The sequence below is a fragment of the Lissotriton helveticus genome, chromosome 1_1, assembly GCF_964261635.1.
Source record: "Lissotriton helveticus chromosome 1_1, aLisHel1.1, whole genome shotgun sequence".
NCBI lineage: Eukaryota > Metazoa > Chordata > Amphibia > Caudata > Salamandridae > Lissotriton > Lissotriton helveticus.
In genome coordinates this window covers 1,725,486,352-1,725,494,682 of record NC_136057.1, presented here as the reverse complement: position 1 = coordinate 1,725,494,682, position 8,331 = coordinate 1,725,486,352, and the positions used below count along the sequence as shown (strand labels likewise).

The window sequence follows — 8,331 nt, the reverse complement described above, 5'->3', positions numbered from 1 at the left end:
ACCATCTAATCTGATTTAGTCTGGATTGAATTACCATACTCATAGGCATCTCAGATGTTTCCCATACACATTCTTTACCTTCTATAGCAGTATCTTTGTGTTCCTTGTTTTTTGACATACACTATTGATAAGCCTAACACCACCAGGCTAAACTTATTATTGTTAAGGGGCATCCTTTATACAAGGGCCTACCTTAGAGATAGCTGGTTTTATATAATAATGTGTCTTGGACATTTTGATTTGCACTCTCTCTATATATATATATTCTTTATCGCCCTATCTAAGTTGGTGGTTCAATTTTTTCTGCCAATTTTGAGTTTAGGACCATGATTGGTCTAGTGAGGGAATCCCGGCTCATTATGACGTATTGCCAGCTATTGACACAACGCTGCATCTAACTCTGTCATCTTGAGCCTCTCTGCCTTATGAATGCTACATTATCATCTGGAACCGTGCATATGCGCATGAAGTTGCAACTCCCTCTAGGGTTGGGTTTGGTCGTGTACGAACTGGGCCTGACCCTTAATAAAGTCTTTTCAAGCCGCTATTTTCCTATAAGTATGCGGCATGTGGCAAGTGTCTTAAATCTTAATATTGGGTCTAGACACTGGGTCTTTGAAATGGCGGATCATGTGACAAGGCCGGACTGAAAAGGGTCTGGGTGTATACATGAGGCGTGTTTGTGTGTTACCCCTTTCTCTTTTTTACGCTGGGATTTGTGTAACGTTAGGCGATATACAAAATATTTACTGCCGGGGTTACAAACTTCACCGATTATCCTTCGGCGTACACTGTAGAAAACAGATGACATGATGTCTCTCAGCCCTGCAACTCTATTGGTACAAGACGTGACCCGGTGGTTTTGGTTTTGATTGGCTCAAACAAACCATGGTGATAGGTCAGCTACACAGGGGTTTCTACGTAGTTTCCAGTCTCCTATCTGGTCCTTTTTTTGAGAATCACATAATGATGACAGTCGTCTCTGTGATGTATAAGGAGTTTTGATCATCACATTGGCTAAATGAGTATTTCGTATTGTTAATGCACACATTATAACAAGAATACTCGACAACAGCGTTCCTGGCATCTCCAACGATACGTCATGCCTCGGCTCTGTGCATGTGCATTGAAACTATCTCCGCAACACCCTCTCAGGTCCGCATGAATTAAATTGAGTTTCGAACAGCAGGTCTCTTTTACGGGCCTAGTTCTGGTCCGCAAGGTCATGACCCAAGAACATGAGAATGTTCGAATTTACATATTGTTTGTTCCTATGCGGTCCGACACCTTTCGTCAAAGACTACTGCCCCCTTATTGGTCGCGCAGCTCTTTAAAAACCTGCTCACCACGCCACGTCGGCACCTCCCCCCTTGGCTTAGGAACAAGCCAGAGGTACCGAAGGATAGGTAAGGAGAGGCGCCGAGCCGAGTCGTCTTGTTCCATCAATGGCATTATTAACTTATGCTTTGAAGCTGTGATAGTCTTTCTATTTAGGAATTGTCCTTGAGCAACTATGGGCATGGATTATTTTCCTGTCTAAAACTTTTTAGTACCTCTAAAATAGACAGATTTTTATTAAATTGGGCATGTAGTTCTGTACTTCAATGGCTCAATGATTTGACAAAAAACAACTTAGTCGTAGTCTTATGGCGGCCCCATAAGGTGCTGCCTCTTACTTTGCTCAGAACCAATACCTAGGTTTAATTTAAATTAAAGTGAAAAGAATGTTCTGGGTGTAACCTAACCAGGAATCCCATATACATATTGTTTCCATTTCCATAATAGAGCGGGGCCTCCATTTCTTGAGCAGTGGCCAAGAGAGGCGAGGCTCTCTCTCAAGCCTAATTGGGTGAGTAAACAATCAAAACTTTTGCAATATAACTATCACTTTGAAGACTGACTTCTTAGCTATTGCAACATGTGGCGCAACGTATGATTTTGTTTGTTGTCTTACCTGTTTGTCATTTGTATGCACCTCTGTGTACTTCAATTTTAGGAAGGAATCCTAACCAGTTGTGAACCAGATATCCCCACGTATGAAAATTCTACGTACGGTAGGATGTTCGGTATCAAATGGTATGTGTAAATATAATCATTTTTATTGCACATATACTTTATTGCAGTAGTGTACTTAAGGTCCTGATGAAAGCCTGGTAGGTGAGTGATCCCTACAATGGCAGAAACATGTTGACCAAATACCATCTTTTACTGGCAGTTTTAATTGCAAACTGTCATACACTCATTTTTAATATTGACACCATGATATTTCCCTAATAAACTTTCTCCTCTTATCATGGTAGTTAATTTTACATTTGCACTTTTACTTTTCACTATTGTCTCACTGCAATCAACATCCCACACCACTACAACCACGATTGGCCTTTTTGGTAGGATCCATTACTGGTGGTTCTGGCGGATTGGAGAAACACACGATACCAACAGGTGAGTCTCCCTATCCGGACCATCTTCACAGCAATCCCAGATGATGATACTCCGTCATATGGATGGGCTGATGGGATTCATTTTCTTTTGCTAGTACACAGTTGCAGGTAGACACAGTGCCCCTCTGTCTCGCCCTTGTTATAGTCCAGACCAGTGACAGTCTTTATGTTTTTTCAGTGCCATCTAATGTGCCCTTTCAGAAGTATATACCGCCCCTTGTCATCCACTCGCACCTGAACTTCCTCAAATGGGACTCTGTGGCGTATCCAAATGGTCGCCCCTCTAGCGAAGGCTGAATAATTAGTGGTGTATATTAGGCCTCCACACTTTTTCCGAATTTTCCCTGCCTCTGCCTCCATCAGGTGGGACTCCGGCAAAAACACAATCTGCGCCCATCTCCTAAGAAGGTATGCGTGTATTCTATGTCGCTTGGTCAGAGCCCCCAGTCCTCATACATTCCAAGTCAATAGGTTGTATGAGCCTAAGCTGGTTTGTTTACGGAGACATATGTTCACCGCTTGTGTTGTTCTCCGTACAGAACAAAGCCCATGAGTGTGTACAGGCCAGGAAATCCCCATCCCTTGCAAACTAACCATACACTGTGCAGCCAACAAACAATGCTGAGCCAAACCATCAACTAAAACATACAAAAACCACATAGAACAGTGCGTGCGCTTTGTGGGGGGTGCGCGCAGCCAAACATACTGTCGTCTATGTTGGTGTAGAACTCCAGTGGCTCTACTGGGCCCCGGGGGGAGGGGGATTCTTCCTTTATTTATTTATTTTATCTCTCAAGTTATGCTCGCCAGTGCTCATTATAGTGAGGGTTACCATATGCAGAATAATGGGGCTGCTATAGCATTCTGACTATTGTTACCTGGGCGTAGCATTGGGCTTGTACCATCTTATCGGTCTAGATTAAGAACCTGCGTAGAAATAACACATGATCTGAACAAAACCCTCTGGGTAGCTGTTGCGCCATATAAATGCACAAAAAAAAACGGATCACAATACAAACAGTATATGCACTGTGCCCGTCCGTCCCAGTGCAAGAAACACAAAAAGGATACTGTCCAATGTTCAGTATCGTGTCCATTCGCAAGCAGTCAGCCCCATGCAGTCTGAGTGTGGGCATAAGTTATGATCGTCTCTTAGTTATCAAACAGGTGATCTCCCGTTTGGGGGGCCTCCGAGGGGAAGAGGGTGATGCTATGTTCCGAGTCCGAATGTATAGTACTGTCCTCCGAGTCCGTCGAGATCTTCGAGTTGTCCTCTCGGAAGGGTCCGGCGACCGCCAATGCCTCCGCTTTGTCCGCCATCTTCTGAACCGGAGTCGGACCTAGTATCACAGAATTCCTCGAGCCTCGGCCTCGGGGTTGCTGGTGCTGTGACTGTACAGGGTTGTGTCTTACCGAGCCTGATAAACTCTCCTGACTGTGTCCTAAGTCCATTACCTCGAGCAATTACTCCACATCATTGGGACTATCAAAGAAATAAGATTTCTTGTCATGCATGACTTTGAGCCTGGCAGGGAACAATAGGGCATACTTGAGCTGTGTCGCCTGTAGTTTTTTCTTTACTGCCTGGAAAGAGGTCCGCTGGAGGGGCACCATATTTGTTTTGTTGGAACAGTTAATGGTGTTCCATCCTAAATTCCAATAGCTCTGCTCTTATTCGTATTACTGCCCCCTGACTCCCACCCTGAGTACATCTCCAGATGGAATACCACACTACAACCTCCACCCAACATAAGGCTCTAAAAATAATTTTACATTGGGATTGGGGCAAGTGAGTAACGGTGTAGTGTAAGGGTAGCTAGGATAAATAACAGGCCTTGAGCTAGGTTTATTTAGTTTTGGCTAAGGACTGGTTGGGTGTCATATACTAGTAGTCTTAGTTGCCTGGCTCATGGGTGGTAGAAGATGGAACAGTAATGAAGATATAAAAATAGTCACTTTGGCAGAAACTGTAGTAGAAATGTGTCACATACCGCAATGGGATTACAATATAGGGGCTGTTTGCCACAGGAAGAATGTTGTAAGTTATAGGCAAGTGGGCACTGGGCATAAAAACGAGTTACTTACCTGTAACTTCAGTTATCCAGTATTGGCATCTTTCATAGATTCAAATGCTTGCATCATACCCGCCATCGAGGTGGGAGCCTCACAGTAAAAATAAACATATATATAATAGTAGTAATGCATCTCATAATATGCTATAATGCACTGCATAGTCATTGCAGTAGCTCATCCCTGTCCTTTTGTAAAAAAAACTAAGTTGAAACCACAGCCAGTCAGGCTCTAGCACCCTCTAGAATACTCCACAGAGAGACAAGTCCCTCAGATTTTTTAGCACAAGTGACCAGAATGATATATCAGCATTAAGGGAAGCCTCTCCAGGGAGGAGGGTGGGTCATGTGTGAATCTATGAAAGATACCAATACTGGATAACTGAAATTACAGGTAAGTAACTAATTTTCTTATCCAATATTGGATCTTTCATAGATTCACATGCTTGAATCAGAATAGTTAGCAGTTATACGATTTTAATATTAGAGGATGGTGAGTATCATAAAAATGGCAAACAGATTTCCTCATAAATAAATATACATTACATATCTGTTCCATATGTATGACAATATAAAAGCATGTATGCATAAATAGAACTCAAATCATCAATCACATGTGATTTAAATACATTGAATTAGCATTAATAATTAATCACCTCCAAAACAGATGCTTACCTTATTGGGAAAGATTACATAAGACTGCTTGTCCTGCTGCTGCCTCTGCCTCTGTAGCTACATCCAAGCAGTAATGCCACGTAAATGTATGCACATTCTTCCATGTATTGGCATGGCAAATTTTATGCAATGGCACCACAGCAAAAAGCACAGCTGAGGATGACACTGCTCTCGTGGAATGAGCCTTGGGTTTGAAAGAAAGCGGTATGCATGCTTTAGCATGGCACAAATGAATAGCAACTACAATTCACCTTGCAATCATTGCTTTAGTCAATGCAGTACCTGGCTTTCATGTACCATAGGACACAAACAGTTGAACAGATCTTTGGATGGTCTTAGTATGTGAAAGATAAACTTTTAGGCATCTCTTGATATCCAGTGTATGAAGTGCCTTTTCAGTTGGAGAATTAGGATTAGGAAAGAGTAACCGGCTCATTAAGGTGGAAAGTTGACGGTACCCTTGGAATAATCGAAGATTCATTCTAAGGTGAATGTAGATTAAGAATAGATATCTACAAGAGGGGTGGGGTAAACAATTCTATCACCATAACCGTGGAGTGGGGAAACAAAGCTACAGACAGGAGGAAGTCTGCTGCAGAAACAGCAAAAATAGAAAACACAAGGACATATGTGGGCATGGCTAAATTAAAGGAAACCAAGGCAAGTTGGAAAAATTAAAAATACAGAATTGTAAAAATACACACTAGGTGGGAATAGCTAAAGTAAAAACTAATTAAAAACATACTAGCAGCAACTGGAATGCCTTAGGTGGACCAGGCATCACCAGCTCTATCGCCTGCTTCTTGGGCCCCAGTGGTGTTGCTGGCGGCTTTCCCCCTGTTGCTCGATTTGGCCCTCTTCAGTTAATCTGAAAGATGGAAAGATAAAGCGGATGATGTAATAGTCTCCACAAAGAGACATTTCAGCATTTTACTGTTTGACTGGCCAATTCTAAGCCTCCCGCCAAACTCATCCCTAAATCAAATCTCTTTCCTACACATTGTTTGCTTCCTACAATTATATTGCTTCTTCACTCACTTTACAAAATGTTTCCATTGATGGGCAAAGTCAGTCTCCCTTCGTGCACTGCACCTCACGGACATGGAACGTTTATTAGCAACATAAAGTTACAGAGGATGCCAACATACCTAATAGCAGGCTATCCCTGTAACTAGCATGCCTTAAAGCCCAATCACACACCTTGCTAACCCTAGAGCACAATCCAGGTTGTATTCAATGATTCACTTGATGCCCACTCCACATCCTTCTCAGTCCTTCAGTCCTACACCCTCCGTGCCAGGTTGACACAGTGGCAACATGCTCCACTACTCTGTGGACCACATGTGCGGTGTATAGTTTAGACGCAAAAGTGTGCAGAGTGTCGTGTCGTGATGCAGTCTAGTGGTTGGGGGGCGGAGCTAGGAACAGGAACAGGAATAGGAGGGACAAGGACCGAGGGGCAGTTAAGGGTAGGACACGAAAGAATAAAGACGTGTTAAATCATACTATCTGGCTCCTGTGGTAATTAAGGGGAAGGCACGACAATGGCGATGAGGATGGGATAGGTACTGAAGCCCACATTGCCTAAGACCCCTGCCGTCCGTGAACGGCCAAGAAACAGAGAGCCTGCAGCCCGTGTCGGCGCAGCGTGTGAGGAGCGCGAAAACGGAAATGCTCCGCACGCCGCGCCTGAATGCTGCCCCAGAATCCAGCGGCCGGTAACTAAACGAAAGGAGCTGCCTGCACTGTTGGAGGGCCACCGGAGTGTCCCTAGTTCGGGAGAAACGGCCAGCGAACACGGTGAGCCTGCAGCCTGTGTCGGCGTAGCATGGGGGGCTCGAAACCAGGGTCACCTCTCGCAGCGCGCGCGTATGCGCGAGGATCAGCGCTGTTTCAAAGAAACTGTGCCCACCCTGCCAAACGGTGGTTTTCACACCGCGGGAGTTGACATTGAGAAAACCGGCGCGAATCAGCACCACAGCCGAGGAGAACGCGTGAGGACAGCCAGCCATGAGCAGCAACAAGAGGGTGAGTCCTCACACGCCTGAATGTCTGTGCAAAAATACATTAACGGCTGCCCAAAGCTCAAGGGAGTAAAGCAAATTAAATTTCGAGAATGAAGCGGTGATTGAGAAAGAAACCATTTGTGTCCCAAACGGCGGCCATCTTAAAGTCAGGCGCCAGCCATAGGCCCCTATTGAATTTTGTGTCGGCCATGTTAGGGTCAGGCAGTTGTGGAACCTGCCAACAAGCGTGAGAAAATGCAACCCTCTGAGATAAAAAAAAACACAAGTAAATGCAAGAGGCTTAGCAAAGAAACAAGCACAAGCAAGTGCAAGAGAGAGAATAAGAAAAGAAGCACGAGCAAAGCGACAATAAACAAACTAACGAACACTAGTAAAGACAAGACGTGAAACACATCAAACGCTGGCAAATGCAAGCACAGAAGAAATATCGCACACAAGCACAAGCAGGTACAAGAAGACAGCAAGAAGCCCAACAAACACTGGCAAAGAAAGAAATGCTGCCAACAAGCACAAGCAACAGCAAGACACAAATAGCGGTAAAGACGAGAGGAAACCACAACATACATTGGTAAACAACAAGCATAAGCAAATACGAACAATCAAACGCAACAACTACGACAAAAGAAACATACCGCCAACGGGTGAGTGACGACCAAGCTGATCTCAAGAAACCAAGTCCTTCTAACTGACGCTTGCGCATTCCACCATCATGCCAGTGAGGAAAGACACGCATAAACCCAACCCCTGCATCGGAGTACCTCCTCCAGTGGCACAGACTAGCGACCACTGTTTAGGTCCCGAATGGTCAAGGTGGCTGGAGTCGTTGGACGAATTCCTTGCAACGACCGGCGAGCGAAGAGATAGCAAACGTCGACTACTAGTGCTTCAGCTGGTGGGTCACGAAGGCCGACGCCTAATCAAAACATTTTCAACAAAAGACACAGAGACATACAGGGAACTCAGAGAGACGCTGCTCGCTCATTTCTACGCAAAGGAAGACGTGGATCGTGAACGCATTGCTTTCAACGCAGCACGGCAGGAACCTTTAGAATCCTTACCAAGTTTCATTACCCGGCTGCAACGTCTAGTGAAATGTTGCCACTTCGACACCTTCACAAA

General features: G+C 44.4%; 1 long non-coding RNA gene across 1 annotated transcript; it reads left to right on the top strand.

Annotated features, from left to right (window-relative positions):
• The first annotated feature begins 1,377 nt into the window (after positions 1-1,377).
• LOC144774189 (uncharacterized) lies at positions 1,378-2,083 on the top strand. Its single transcript, XR_013600114.1, has 3 exons — positions 1,378-1,406; positions 1,786-1,849; positions 1,997-2,083. It is a non-coding gene; the product is annotated as an uncharacterized LOC144774189 (long non-coding RNA).
• Positions 2,084-8,331: the final 6,248 nt, after the last annotated feature.